Here is a 16,052-nt window from a genome sequence, read left to right as displayed (position 1 = left end):
CTCCTCCTTCTGGGACCCCTATAATGCGAATGTTGGTGCATTTAATGTTGCACCAGAGGTCTCTTAGGCTGTCTTCTTTATTTTTTCATTTTTTTTCTTTACTCTGTTCTGTGGCAGTGATTTCCACCATTCTGTCTTCCTGGTCACTTATCCGTTCTTCTGCCTCAGTTATTCTGCTATTGATTCCGTCTAGTGTATTTTTCATTTCAGTTATTGTATTTTTCATCTCTGTTTCTTCTTTAATTCTTGTACTTCTTTGTTAAACATTTCTTACATCTTCTCGATCCTTGCCTCCATTTTTTAAAATATCTTTATTGGAGTATAATTGTTTTACAATGTTGTGTTAGTTTCTGCTGTATCACAAAGTCAATCAGCTATATGTATAAATATATCCCCATATGCCCTCTCTCTTGTGCCTCCCTTCCACACTTGCTATCCCACCCCTCTAGGTGCTCACAAAGCACTGAGCTGATCTACCTGTGCTACACAGCTGCTTCCCACTAGCTGTCTATTTTACATTTGCTAGTGTATATATGTCAATTCTACTCTCTCACTTCATCCCAGCTTACCCTCCCCCTCCCCGTGTCCTCAAGACCATTTTCTACATCTGCATCTTTATTACTGTCCTGCCCCTAGGTTCTTCAGAACCTTTTTTTTTTTTTAGATTCCATATATATGTGCTAGCATATGGTATTACTTTTTCTCTCTCTGACTTCACTCTGTATGACAGACTCTAGGTCCATCCACCTCACTACAAATAACTCAATTTTGTTTCATTTTCTGGCTGAGTAATATTCCATTGTGTATGTGCCACATCTTCTTTATCCATTCATCTCAATGGAAAATTAGGTTGCTTCCATATCCTGGCTTTGTAAATAGTGCTGCAATGAACATTGGGGTACATGTGTCTTTTTGAATTATGGTTTTCACAGGGTATATGCCCAGTAGTGGGATTGCTGGGCCATATGGTAGTTCTATTTTTACTATTTTAAGGAACCATCATACTCTTCTTCATAGTGGCTATATCAATTCACATTCCCACCAACAGTGCAAGAGGATTCCCTTTGCTCCACACCCTCTCCAGCATTTATTGTTTGTAGATTTTTTCATGATGGCCATTCTGATTGGTGTGAGGTGATACCTCATTGTGGTTTTGATTTGCATTTCTCTAATGATTAGTGATGTTAAACATCCTTTCATGTGTTTGTTGGCAGTCTGTATATCTTCTTTGGAGAAATGTCTATTTAGGTTTTCCACCCATTTTTGGACTGGGTTGTTTGTTTTTTTTTTATATTGAGCTGCATGAGCTGCTTGTATATTTTGGATATTAATCCTCTGTCAGTTGCTTCAATTGCGAATATTTTATCTCATTCTAAGGGCTGTCTTTTCATCTTGTTTGTGGTTTCATTTGCTGTGCAAAACGTTTTAAGTTTCATTAGGTCCCATTTGTTTATTTTTGTTTTTATTCCCATTTCTCTAATAGGTGGGTCAAAAAAGATCTTGCTGTGATTTATGTCAGAGTGTTTTGCATATGTTTTCCTCTAAGAGTTTTATAGTGTCTGGCCTTACATTTAGGTCTTTAATCCATTTTGAGTTTATTTTTGTGTATGGTGTTAACAAGTGTTCTAATTTCATTCTTTTACATGTAGCTGTAGAGTTTTCCCAACATCAATTATTGAAGAGGCTGTCTTTTCTCCATTGTATATTCGTGCCTCCTTTATCAAAGATAAGGTGAACATATGTGCATGGGTTTATCTCTGGGCTTCCTATCCTGTTCCATTGATCTATATTTCTGTTTTTGTGCCAGTACTATATTGTCTTGATTACTGTAGCTTTGCAGTATAGTCTGAAGTCTGAGAACTTGATTCCTCCAGGTCCGTTTTTCTTTCTCAGGATTGTGTTGGCTATTCGGGGTCTTTTGTGTTTCCATACAAATTGTGAAAGTTTTTCTTCTAGTTCTGTGAAAAATGCCATTGGTAGTTTGATAGGGATTGCATTGAATCTGTAGATTGCTTTGGGTAGTATCGTCATTTTCACAATGTTGATTCTTCCAATCCAAGAACATGGTATATCTCTCCATCTGTTTGTATAGTCTTTGATTTCTTTCATCCGTGTCTTATAGTTTTCTGCATAGAGGTCTTTTGTCTCCTTAGGTAGGTTTATTCCTAGTTATTTTATTCTTTTTGTTGCAGTGGTAAATGGGAGAGTTTCCTTAATTTCTCTTTTAGATATTTTGTCATTAGTGTATAGGAATGCAAGAGATTTCTGTGCACAAATTTTGTATCCTGCTACTTTACCAAATTCATTGATTAGCTCTAGTAGTTTTCTCGTAGCATCTTTAGGATTCTCTATGTACAGTATTATGTCATATGCAAACAGTGACAGTTTTACTTCTTATTTTCTGATTTGTATTTCTTTTATTTCTTTTTCTCCCCTGATTGCCATGGCTAGGACTTCCAAATCTATGTTGAATAATAGTTTTGAAGAGTGGGCAACCTTGTCTTGTTCCTGATTGCAAAGTGATGCTTTCAGTTTGTCAGCATTGAGAACGATGTTGCCTGTGGGTTTGTCATAATTGGCCTTTATTATGTTGAGGTAGTTTCCCCCTATGCCTACTTTCTGGAGAGTTTTTCTCATAAATGGGTGTTGAATTTTGTCAAAAGCTTTTTCTGCATCTCTTGAGATTATCGTATGGTTTTTATCCTTCAATTTGTTAATTTGGATTACCACACATATTGATTTGCATATATTGAAGAATCCTTGCATTCCTAGGATAAACCCTACTTGATGATTGTGTGTGATCCTTTTAATGTGCTGTTGGATTCTGTTTGCTAGTATTTTGTTGAGTATTTTTGTAACTATGTTCATCAGTGATATTGGCCTGTAGTTTTCTTTCTTTGTGATATCCTTGTCTGATTTTGGTATCAGGGTGATGATTGCCTCGCAGAATGAGTTTGGGAGTGTTCCTTCCTCTTCTATACTTTGGAAGAGTTTGAGAAGGATAAGTGTTAGCTCTTCTCTAAATGTTTCATAGAATTCACCTGTGAAGCCATCTGGTCCTGGGTTTTTGTTTTTTGGAAGATTTTTATACACAGTTTCAATTTCAGTGCTTGTTATTGGTCTGTTCATATTTTCTATTTCTTCCTGGTTCAGTTTGGAAGGTTGTACTTTTGTAAGGATTTGTCCATTTCTTCCAGTTTGTCCATTTTATTAGCATATAGTTACTTGTAGTAGTCTCTTATGATCCTTTGTATTTCTGTGGTTTCCATTGTAAGTTCTCCTTTTCATTTCTAATTCTGTTGATTTGAGTCTTCTCCCTTTTTTTCTTGGTGAGTCTGGCTAATGGTTTATCAATTTTGTTTATCTTCTCAAAGAACCAGCTTTTACTTGTATTGATTTTTGCTTTTGTTTACTTCATTTCTTTTTTATTTATTTCTGATCTGATCTTTATGATTTCTTTCCTTCTGCTAACTTTGGGGGTTTTTTGTCCTTCTTTCTCTAATTGCTTTAGGTGTAAGGTTTGTTTGTTTATATGAAATTTTTCTTGTTTCTTGACATAGGATTGTATTGCTATAAACGTCCCTCTTAAGACTGCTTTTGCTGCATCCCATAGGTTTTGGGTCATCCTGTTTTCACCGTTATTTGTTTCTAGGTATTTTTTTATTTCCTCTTTGATTTCTTCAGTGATCTCTCGGTTATTTACTAGCATAGTGTTTAGCCTCCATGTTTTTAAATATTTTTTACAGTTTATTTCCTGTAATTGATATCTTTTTTCATAGTATTGTGGTCGGAAATGATACTTGAAATGATTTCAATTTTCTTAAATTTACTAAGTCTTGATTTGTGACCCAAGATATGATGTATCCTGGAGAACGTTCCATGAGCACTTGAGAAGAAAATGTATTCTGTTGTTTTTGGATGGAATATCCTATAAATATCAGTTAAACCCGTCTGATCTAATGTGTCATTTAAAGCTTGTGTTTCCTTATTTATTTTCATTTTGGTTGATCTGTCCATTGGTGAAAGTGGGTTGTTAAAGTCCCCTACTATGATTGTGTTACTGTCAATTTCCCCTTTTATGGCTGTTAGCATTTGCTTTATGTATTGTGGTGCTCCTATATTGGGTGCATAAACATTTACAGTTGTTATATCTTCTTTTTGGATTGATCCCTTGATCATTATGTAGTGTCCATCTTTGTCTTTTGTAATAGTCTTTATTTTAAAGTGTATTTTGTCTGATATGAGAATTGATACTCCCGCTTTCTTTTGATTTCCATTTGCATGGAATATCTTTTTCCATCCCTCACTTTCAGTCTGTATGTGTCTCTAGGTCTGAAGTGGGTCTCTTGTAGACAGCATATATATGAGTCTTGTTTTTGTATCCATTCAACCAGTCTGTGTCTTTTGGTTGGAGCATTTAATCCATTTACATGTAAGGTAATTATCGATATGTTTGTTCCTATTACCATTTTCTTAAGTGTTTGGGTTTCTTATTGTAGGTCTTTTCCTTCTCTTGTGTTTCCTCCCCAGAGAAGTTCCTTAGCTGGTTTGGTGGTGCTGAATTCTCTTAGCTTTTCTTGTCTGTAAAGGTTTTAATTTCTCCATCGAATCTGAATGAGATTCTTGCAAAGTAGCGTAATCTTGGTTTTAGGTGTTTCCCTTTCATCACTTTAAATATGTCTTGCCACTCCCTTCTGGCTTGCAGAGCTTATGCTGAAAGATCAGCTGTTAAACTTATGGGAATGCCCTTGTATGTTATTTGTTGCTTTTCCCTTGCTGCTTTTAATATTTTTTCTTTTATTTAATTTTTGATAGTTTGATTAATATGTGTCTTGGCGTGTTTCTCCTCGGATTTATCCTGTATGGGACTCGCTGCACTTCCTGGACTTGATTGACCATTCCTTTCCCATATTAGGGATGTTTTCAATGTTAATCTCTTTAAATATTTTCTCAGACCCTTTCTGTTTCTCTTCTTCTTCTGGGACCCCTATAATTTGAATGTTGGTGCATTTAATGTTGTCACAGTGGTCGCTGAGACTGTCCTCAATTCTTTTCATTCTTTTTTCTTTATTCTGCTCTGTGGCAGTTATTTCCACTCTTTTATCTTCCAGGTCGCTTATCTGTTCTTCTGCCTCAGTTATTAGGCTATTGATTACTTCAAGAGTATTTTTAATTTCATTTATTGTGTTGTTCATCACTGTTTGTTTGGTCTTTAGTTCTTCTATGTCCTTTTTAAACATTTCTTGTATTTTCACCATTCTATTTCCAAGATTTTGGATCATCTTTAGTATCATTACTCTGAATTCTTTTTCATACTGACTGCGTATTTCCTCTTCATTTGTTTGGTCTGGTGGGTTTTTACCTTGCTCCTTCATCTGCTGCATATTTCTCTGTCTTCTCATTTTGTTTAACTTACTGTGTTTGTGGTCTCTTTTTCACAGGCTGCAGGTTCGTAGTTTCCGTTAATTTTGGTGTCTGCCCCCAGTGGCTGAGATTGTTTCAGTGGCTTGTGTAGGCTTCCTGGTGGAGGGGACTGGTGCCTGTGTTCTGGTGGGTGGGTCTGGATCTTGTCCTTCTAGTGGGCAGGGCCGTGTCCAGTGGTGTATTTTGGAGTGTCTATCAACTTTGTATGACTTTAGGCAATTTCCTGCTAATGGGCAGGGTTGTGTTCATATCTTGCTGGTTGTTTGGCATGGGGATGCCAACACTGGAGCTTGCTGGCTGTTGAGTGGAACTGGGTCTTCGTGTTGAGTCGGAGATATCTGAGGGAGCTCTTGCTGATTGATATTTCATGGGGCTGGGAGGTCTCTCGTGGTCTAATGTCCTGTACTCAGCTCTCCCACCTTGGAGGCTGAAGTCCCTCACTTGGCTGGATCACCAAAACACTGCCAGCCACTTGGTTTGGAAGAAAAGGAAGAATAAAATAAAATAGAACAACGAATCAATAGAAACCCAGACCCAAATGTTAAAAGCAAAACTAAACAGAAAAAATGACACAAAAACATACAAACACACACTCATAAAAATAGAAAAAGCAAACAAACAACACATACAACAGACCGTAACATAGGACAAATGGTAAAAGCAAACTTAAACTGACAAAATCACAAAAGAAATATACACATACACACTCACCAAAAGAGAAAAAAAGGAAAATAAATTTAGAAATAATAATAAAATTTAAAAAATAAAAAATAAAAAAAGAAGAGAGCAACCAAAGCAATAAACAAATCCACCAATGATAACAAGCACTAGAAACTAAACTAAGATAAACCAAAACCAAAACCAAAACCAAATCAGAGCCAGAAAGCAAACCCCAAGTCTACAGTTGACCCTAAAGTCTGCCACCTCGATTTTGGGAACATTCATTTTCTATTCTATTACACAGATGCTCTGTTTATTAAGTTGATTGTGGGGATTTTATCTGCTGCTCTTGAGGCTGCACGGAGAAATTTCCCTTTCTCTTCTTTGTTCACATAGCTCCTGGGGTTCAGCTTTGGTTTTGGCCCTGCCTCTGCATGTAGGCCACCCTCAGGCCTCTGTTCCCCACCCAGACAGGAGGGGGTTAAAGCAACAGCTGATTAGGTCTCTCTTTCTCACTGAGGCCGGGGAGAGGGAGGGGTATGGTAATCATAATTGGCATGTAGGGCAAGCCTGTTGTGGCAGAGGCCAGCATGACATTACAACAGCCTGAGGCATGCTGTGTGTTCTCCCTGGGAAGTTGTCCCTGGATCATGGGACCCTGGAAGTGGCATGCTGCACGTGGGGGGTGGGTGGGTGTTGGTAGTGACCTGTGCTTGCACACAGGATTCTTGGTGTCAGCAGCACAGCATTAGCGGTTCATGCCCGTCTCTGGGGTCTGAGCTGATATCCTTGGCTTGTACCCATCTCTGGAGCTCCCTTAGCTGGTGCTCTGCCTTCTGTGGGCACATGGAGTGGGAATCACCTCTCCTCGTGCACCCCAAAACATTGGTCTCTTGCCTCTCCGGCAGGTCCAGACTTTTTCCTGGACTCCCTCCTGGCTAGCTGTGGTGCACTAGCCCCTTTCAGGCTGTCTTCACACAGCCAACTCCAGTCCTCTCCCTGGGGTCTCACCTCTGAAGCCCAAGCCTCAGCTCCCAGCCTCCACCTGCCTCAGTGAGTGAGCAGACAAGCCTCTCAGGTTGGTGAGTGCTGGTCAGCACCTATCCTCTGTGTGGGAATCTCCCCGCTTTGCCCTCTGCACCCCTGTTGCTGTGCTCTCCTCCATGTCTCCAAAGCTTCCCCCCCACCCCCACCAGTGAAGGGACTCCCTAGTGTGTGAAAACTTTTCATCCTTCACAGCTCCCTCCCAGAGGTGCAGGCCCCATCCCTATTCCTTTGTCTCTTTTTTCTTTTGCCCTACCCAAGTACATGGGGAGTTTCTTGCCTTTTGGGAAGTCTGAGGTCTTCTGTCAGCATTCAGTAGGTGTTCTGTAGGAGTTGTTCCACATGTAGATGTATTTTTGATGTATACGTGGGGAGGACGGTGATCTCCACATCTTACTCCTTCGTCATCTTGAAGGTCTCTATGCCTCCATTCTTTTTCCAAGGTCCTGGATCATCTTCACTATCATTATTCTGAATTCTTTTTCTGGAAGATTGCCTATCTCCACTTCATTTAATTGTTTTTCTGGGGTTTTATCTTGTTCCTTCATCTGGGACATAGTCCTCTGCCTTTTCATTTTGTCTCTCTTTTTGTGACTGTGGTTTTCATTCTGCAGGCTGCAGGATTGTAATTCTTCTTGCTTTCTGCCATCTGCCCTGTGGTCATTGTTGTTGTTTTTAATTACAGATTTTATTTCACTTCTAATGATAAGTCTTCAAATTACCAGTTTTCTCTTGACTCAACTGTGGCAGGCTGTAAGTTTCTAGAAACTTGTCCATTTCTTCTAAGTTGCCCAATTTGTTGGCATATAACTGTTCTTAGTATTCTCTTACAATTTTTTGCATTTCTGTTGTATCAGTTGTTACTTCTCCTCTTTCTCTCTTATTTTGTGTATTTGGGTCCTCTCTATTTTCTTCTTGGTGAGCCTGGCTAGAGGTCTGTCAATTTTGTTTATTTTTTCAAAAAACTAGCTCTTGGTTTCATTGATCTTTTCTATTGTTTTTTAAATCTCTATTTATTTCCTCTGTGATCTTTATTATTTCCTTCTGCTGACTTTGGATTTTATTTGTTCTTTTTCTATTTCTTTAAGATAGTAGTTTAGGTTGTTTATTTGAGATTTTTCTTGTTTCTTGAGGAAGGCCTGTATCGCAATGAACTTCCCTCTTAGAACTGCATCTCATAGATTTGCAAGGTTGTGTTTTCATTGTCATTTGTCTTGAGGTATTTTCCAATTTCCTCTTTGATTTCATCATTTATCCACTTATTTTTAGTAGTATGTTTTTTCATCTCCATGTGTTCGTATTTTCTCCAAGTTTTCTTTTTGTGGTTAATTTCTAGTTTCATACCATTGTGGCCAAAAAAGACACTTGAAATAATTTCTATCCTCTTAAATTTGTTGAAGCTCGTTTTGTGACCTAGTATGTGGTCAGTCCTAGAGAATGTTGCATGTGTGCTTGAAAAGAATGTGTATTCTGTTTTTTTTGTTTTTTGTTTTTTCTGAAGTAGTGTCCTATAGATATCAATTAAGTCCAACTGTCAATTGTGTCATTTAGGATCTCTGTTGTCTTATTGATTTTCTGTGTGGAAGATCTGTCCAATATCAGTGGGATGTTAAAATCTACAATTGTTGTATTCCTGTCAATTTCTCTGTTTATGTCTGTTAGTATTTGTTTTATATATTGGGTGCATGTATGTTAACAAGTGTAATATCCCCTTTTATTCATCCCTCACTCATTATATAATGTCCTTCATTGTCTTTCTTTATGCACTTTGTTTTAAAGTCTATTTTGTCTGATGTGAGTATTGCTTCCCCTGCTTTCTTGTCATTTCACTTGCATGAAATATCTTTTTCCATCCCCTCACTGTCAATTTGTTTGTGCCTTTCACCCCGAAGTGAGTTCTTGTAGGCAGTGCATTGGTTTTTATCCCATCCGCCACTCTGTGTCTTATAACAGCGTTTAGTTCATTGACATTTAAAGTAATTGATAAGTAGGTACTTATTACCATTTTAAACCTTGTTTTCCAGTTGATTTTGTACTTCTTTGTTCATTTTTTCCTCTTGTCATTTGATGGTTTTCTGTTGTATTATGATTGAGTTCCTTTTTTGTTTGTTTGTTTTTTGTGAATCTACTGTATATTTTTGATTTGTGGTTACCCTTGTTTTCAAGTATGTTAACCCAGAACTATATATACTTGCTTTAGACTGATAGTCATATAAGTTCAAACACATTCTAAGAGATTTTTTAGTCCCCTCCCACACATTTTTTTTCACTTTTGATGTCCTATTTTACATCTTCATGTTTATCCTTTCGCTGTTAGTTGCAGTTATAATCACTTTTACAAAATTTCTTTGATCTTTTTTAACTTATGCACTGTCTTTTTAAGTGTTCTTCAATCCTGTTATATATTTGTCTTTTCTATTGTGAAATTTCCTTTCCTATAGGTTCTTGCTTCTTTTCTGTCTAGAGAAGACCTTTCAGTATTTCCTTTAGTTTAGGTTTAGTATTTCTATACTCTTTGTTTGTGCTTGTCTGAGAAATTCTTTATCTGTTTTTCTATTTTAAATGACAAACTTGCTGGGTAGAGTATCCTAGGTTGCAGGTTTTTCCCTTTCAGGACTTTGAATATATCATGCCACTTCTTTCTGTTCTGCAAAATACCTGCATAAAAATCAGCTTTATGAGGGTTCCCTTGTAACTGACTCTTTGTTTTTCCCTTGCTGCCTTTAGAATCCTCTCTTTATCTTTAACTTCTGCCATTTTAATTATGATGTCTTGGTGTGGGTCTGTTTGGGTTCATATAGTTTGGGACCCTCTGTGCTTCCTGTACCTGAATATCTGTTTTTTTCTTTAGGTTTAGGAAATTTTTCAGCCATAATTTCTTTTTTTTTTTTTTTGGTAATACATTTATTTATTTATTTATTTATTTATTTATTTATTTATTTATGGCTGTGTTGGGTCTTCATTGCTGTGCACAGGCTTTCTCTCTAGTTGTGGTGAGTGGGGACTACACTTCGTTGCAGTGCACAGACTTCTCATTGCGGTGGCTTCTCTTGTTGTGGAGCTTGGGCTCTAGGTGCACAGGCTTCAGTAGTTGTGGCACGCAGGCTTAGTAGTTGTGGCTTATAGGCTCTAGAGCACAGGCTCAGTAGTTGTGACACATGGGCTTAGTTGCTCCATGGCATGTGGGACCTTCCTGGACCAGGGCTTGAACCCGTGTCCCCTGCACTGGCAGGCAGATTCTTAACTACTGCACCACCAAGGAAGTCCCACATAATTTCTTTAAATACATTTTTATCTCCTCTCTCTCTTCTTCTGGAACCCCTATTGTATGTAGGTTGGCATGCTTTATATTATCCCATAGATCTCTTATGTAGCTTTCATTTTTAAAAAATTTTTCTTTCTGTCTGCTGTTCTGATAGGGTGATTTCCATTATTCTATCTTCCAGATCACTTATTCATTCTTTTGCATTCTTTGGTCTGCTATTCATTGCTTCTAGGTTGGTTTTGTATCTTGGTAATTAAGTTGTCTAATTTTGATTGGTTCCGTTTTATAGTTTCTAGTTCCTTGTTACAAGGATCTGTATTTCTGTTGATAATCTTTTTTCATTCCTTTAACATTTTTATTACTTCCTTTTTCAACTTAGTGTCTAGTAGACTGGTGAGGTCTATTTCATTATTTGTTCTTTCAGAGGATTTCTCTTGCTCTTTTAGTTGGGAGCCCTTCCTTTTCTTTTTCATTTTACTTAACTTTTCCTGCCTCTATGAATTTAGGAGAAACAGTTATCTACTGTGGTCTTGAAGAGGTGTTTTTATGTGGGAGAATCCCTGTGCAGACTGTGTGCATCCAGTATTTTTGGTGTGAGAGCTGTTTTTGGTATGGATGCCAGCCACATCTTTTCTCAGTGTTCTGTCCATTATCCCCTTGATAGGGGGTTAGTGTTGTGCTTCCCGGAGCCTGCACTGGATATTGAGCAGGGCCTCCTCTTTGCTCCATGGCTGTCACAGCCCTGTTGGAGGGAGGTTCTGTTTCCCAGTTGTTAGAGTATATGCCCTGAGGTTCAGGTTTGATAAGGCTCCATTACCCTTAAGTGTGTGTTCTGTCCCCAAGGAGGTGATTGCTGAAGCAAGTGAGGACCAAGCGGTCAAGGGGACCTATGTGCCACCTGTTCAGGCATCCATGGTTCTGCCTAGAAAAAGGCCAAGATCACGTCCCTTTCTCTGTTGTGTTTGTCCCAGACCTGGTACTAGGCTGGTGCTTGTGGCTGTGGTACTATGGCTGCAGAAATTGAGGTGGCTGTGCTGCTACAGCCTGGGCCCTGGGTTGCCTATGTGGCAGGACTTTCCCAGGACCTGTCCACCCTAGGTCTAGCTTCAAGCTGTGGTGTGGGTTGGGTGGAATGGGAGAGCTCCCACTGGGAAATGAACCACTGCATACTCCTCCCCAGGGGCTGTCTTCCCAAGGCATGCATTTCTGTGGTGCCACCTGGTGTGCACGCCAAAAAAGTCCACCCCTGCTGGACCCACTCCCATAATGCACATACTGACAGTGGGCTCTAAGTTTCAGCCCAGACCACACCCAAGGCCCTCTGGGCTGTCTCTGTGGAGCTAGATCAAGTCTTCTCCAGGGCCTATCTGCTCAAGATTCAGCTCCTAGCTGCTGTTCATACTAGCAGCCCCACTGGGTGTGGGTTTGGGGCTGGGAAGTGTGGTGAGGTGGAAGCCATCAGCATAGGTCTCCTTCCACCCTGATTGCTAGCAAGCCTGCACATGTGCCCTCCTTGACAGCAGAGTCCAGACCCCTCCAGCCCCTCTATCTGTCCCAGTGGATCTCCCAGCAGGCAAGTGGGCTCCTCAGGGTGAAGATCTGCACCTGTGGAACTTCCCTGCTTCACAGATCCCTCCCAGGGGCACTGGACCCATTCTGATTCTTTTTTTCCCCATCCTACCTGGTTACGTGGGGATCTTTCTTGTACTTTTGTTTGTATAAGAGACCTTCTGCCAGTTTCCCATTGGTTTTCTGTGAGAGTTGTTCCATAGGTAGATGAATGTTGATGTGTTTGTGGGGGGAGGTGAGTTCCATATCCTCCTAGTCTGCCACCTGAGTCTTCTCCAAGATATGATAAGATTTATATCTTAAAGGACAATAAATAAAAATGTAAGTGTTCTCCTGGGAATTTTGGAGTATATTTGTCTATTATAAGTCTTAGGATAATTATTAGTAAAATAGTTTTGAAGCACAGGGCAACTTTGCTCCAATATCCTGATCTTTTATACTATCTACAAGCAATTTTGAGAGGAATAGGTGAGGTTTTAGGATGATAAAGATAGGTGGGCCTTGACTTGTTTCTAGAGTTGTACTTGTGGTTTTGTAGGAATTTGCAAGACAGAGACTTGTTCCTTTAAGCCCTTAAATATTGTACTCCAGCTGATTTATTTCCTGATTATTTGTAAGAGGACCTGGGGAATTGCTGAGAAGAAAGAGCAATTTTTAAAAAAAGAGAATTTATGTTGGATTTTGCTTTAAGACTAATTTCTATTCTTTCATCTTCATAAGGAGTTCCTTAAGGTTGGTCATTATAATTGTTTTCTTTTCAATTTGATCCTCCCATAGGTACCAGTATGACAGCTGCTTATGATGAGAGCTCTCAATTTTTTTCCCTTTTAAATACAGCCAATTTTAAGTATCTATTGTCTGGCCATTGATAAGTAGGATCTTATATTAATTTAAAAAGATGACTCAAACCAATAAGCATTTTTTGGTTTAACCAAAGGTGTAAGAGGCATCTCACAAGTGAGTATATATCCCTCATAAGATCAAGAAATTTTACTCCCAGATATAGTCTAAGAAGGTAAAAGCTCTTCCTTGCTACTGGCAGTAGAATGGTGTAGTGAAAATGGTGTCTCCAGTGTCCCACGAAAATGTGGGGCACCTCCTGCTGTAAATATGCTAATCAATGCACTGGGCAGATGCTACTGGAAATGAATTTTTCGAGCACTAACAAGCAACAAAGGTTGATATGAAAAAAGGTCCCTTGTGGACTGGGACCCCTTAGGACAAACTCTCCTGGGAGCTGGCACAGCCAGACAAAGAGAGTGCTGCTTGTGACTTTGTGTCTCAGAATCTGTCTATTCAACTGGCCACCAGATGCACCTTCCAGATGTCAGAGACCACAGAGAATATTCTCACTGGACACAAGGCCAAGCTCTAGGGACGTAGAAAAATATGGAAGACAAAGACCTCATTCCGTTTTACATAGAGGACCCACAGCTGAGTTTGCCTGAAGAAACACTGGTCTGCTGAGAACGGTTAACTCACCAGCCTGTGAGGCTGGCTCAGAGAGCAGGCTGATAGGGACTCTGCCTGCATTCTACCCTATTTCTTCCTCCTTGTGACAAACAACACAATAGACAGGCAAACACACACACACACACACACACACACACACACACACACGCAACAGTGACCATCTCTGAGAGAAGAATCCCCAAGTGTTGCTAAGTCCAAGGAATTTAGTTCCACAAGTATTTTCTCCTGCTAATCTAAAATGAGTGAGAGAGAGAGGAAAAAGGAACTCTCACCACTTGCCTTTGCAAAAGACCTTGGGGTCAGAGATCAGGAGGCTGACATGTAGGAAATCTTACCTTCTGCTGGCCTTTGTCACATGTCCCAGGATCTCTCAGCTGCAGCAGCCTCAGAGTGGGAAGCAGGTCCAGCCAGCCCCCTGGCTGACTCACCAACCACTGGGGAGGGGGGAAATTTTCCCTTCTTTCCCACTTGAGTTCTTGTGGCTGGACTAATCAAATTGACACAAGACAGATTAACAGGAGAAAAAGAAAAAAATTTAAATTCATGCACATGGATGTCCCATAGAAATGGAAACCTAAGAAGTGGCCAAAGCAGGCAGCTTTTATACTTTTTAGACAAAAAAACCCAATAAATTTGTTAGGAATTGACAGGACAAAGAAACTTAGGTTTAGGGTGCTCAATTAGTAAGATATCTAAACAAAGTTTGGGCTTGGAGTAGTAAATTAAAGAAGTAACAAGGTTTGTTTATATAGGCCTCTTGTCCTGAATTCCTCATCTCTGGCTCTAAGGGTGTGTGTCCTTTCACCTCCATATGCAAGGAGAGTACCTTTCACATGATAGATTTATTTCCTGATTTCAGGGTGACATAAAGGAGGGTCAGAGTGTCCCTCTTTCATTGGCTGTTTCTTAAGTAACTTTAATTCAAAATAATCAATATGGCATTGAGGCATATATTGGGGTGGCCTACCCTGGGCCCCATCAGCCTGAAGTGATGTCATTTGAGTAGTTGATCTGTTCGGTGGTGGGAGAGGTCAGAGCAGGGAAGGATAGGATAGGCTGGCTGGTGGTAAATCTGTGTATATGTGATAGTGCCTGGCTCAGGATGGAATTACAATATGGGATCTACTGCTAGTTAGGCAGATCTCCATGATCTTCATCAGATCATTAGGATGCACCTTGAAAGAACAACATGATGTCCATGTCCAAGCTTTGTGAGGACTCCAGCCAAAATGCATGTAGATCTGGGCACATTGATAGGCTAACTGTAGGCAGATTTACACTCAGGGATCATCCCATTAGACCTACAGTAAGATCATTAAAGCACAAGTCTGCCGGCCAGATGCATCTGATTTGGCTGCATTGGGAGGGCCATTCTGCTTGGGATATAATTTCAGGCACGGTATAAAAAAGGAGTGACCGGCTTAAGTGTCACTTCCATTGGCACCATTTAATGTAGGGGGAGGTGAGCTCTAGATCAGAATTCATGCCTATTGACACATTGAGCAAAGCTTTTGTAACAGGACCGGCACCTGGCACTCAGCCATTCTGCAGTACAGTACTGAACATGGCTGATTTCTTTTCCTGCTGGGGCAGGGTTAGACTTGTGGAGTCTATTAGCAATCCTATTATCCACGTTACACACATAAAGATCAATAGCCACATCAATGGAGAATATTTGCATTTGAAGTTGCAGGGCTTCATTTAAGGTGAGCAATCTGGATACTGACCAAGGCAGAGTGTCCTTGCTTTGGAGCACGTGGTCTTTACTTCTCCATCTCAGGTTGGGTAAGATCCAGGCTTTTCTCTGCAGATTTTGGCTGCTAGATCCTAGGGTTCTTTTAAAAGGTTATGCATTTTCAGGTCTTTGGTAATACCAGATAGTTGTCTCATTTCTGTGATGGTAAGTAGTAGGTCACAGAAATATTAAACACTCTCAACAGTTGGTCCCTTTTTATTCCTACTGATGTACAAAATCTTTAAAAATATTTTGAATCCCAAGATGCGTGAAATTTCAATTTTCAGTTTCAAATCCCCCACTGATTTGACCTTACGGGTTATTACTGGAAGGATGGATGTCCTCAGAAGCTGGATTCATAGGTATCTGCTTTCCTCTCCAGGGTGTCACAATCAGCCTCACAGGGATAGGGTTGGCCCTCATGCCCTCATGTATGATGGTGGCAGGATCACTGGGACTGGACCCTACACTCTGAGAGCATGGAAACAATGCTTTGGCATACTAGTTCACCAGGGCACTGAGCTATGTCCAGCCTGCCTCTATGGACATTTTATAGTTAATGAGGAGCTTGCTAAATTCCTGGGTGTTTTAGGCAGGGAAGGCACTAGGTGTTCAGGCTGTTTATGTAGGACCATTATACCTTTTGCCACCATGTGTTGCCGTGGCCCACGATATCCCACAGGGTTGGGGGAGGAGGTGCAACAGCAGCAATGTTTGTACCAACAGAAGGACCAGAGGCCTTGGGTGTAGCTGCCTTCCTGAGGCTCCATGCTTTCCTGAGTCAGGGTGCCCCAATTGTACTCGCTAGTACTGGAGTCCTGAAAATACAGAAGAAGGGGAGTCTCCTTTATCTAAGGGAGTCTCCTCCTTTATCTGGTAGTG

General features: G+C 40.1%; 1 protein-coding gene across 2 annotated transcripts in view; it reads right to left on the bottom strand.

Moving 5' to 3' along the window:
• Positions 1–16,052, bottom strand: part of MKRN3 (makorin ring finger protein 3) — a 380,445-nt gene that overhangs the window by 47,155 nt on the left and 317,238 nt on the right. The gene's annotated exons all lie outside the window — the stretch shown is intronic.

Source organism: Balaenoptera physalus (assembly GCF_965194825.1).
Source record: "Balaenoptera physalus genome assembly, chromosome: 2".
Lineage (NCBI taxonomy): Eukaryota > Metazoa > Chordata > Mammalia > Artiodactyla > Balaenopteridae > Balaenoptera > Balaenoptera physalus.
This window is presented reverse-complemented; position numbering and strand designations above follow the sequence as displayed.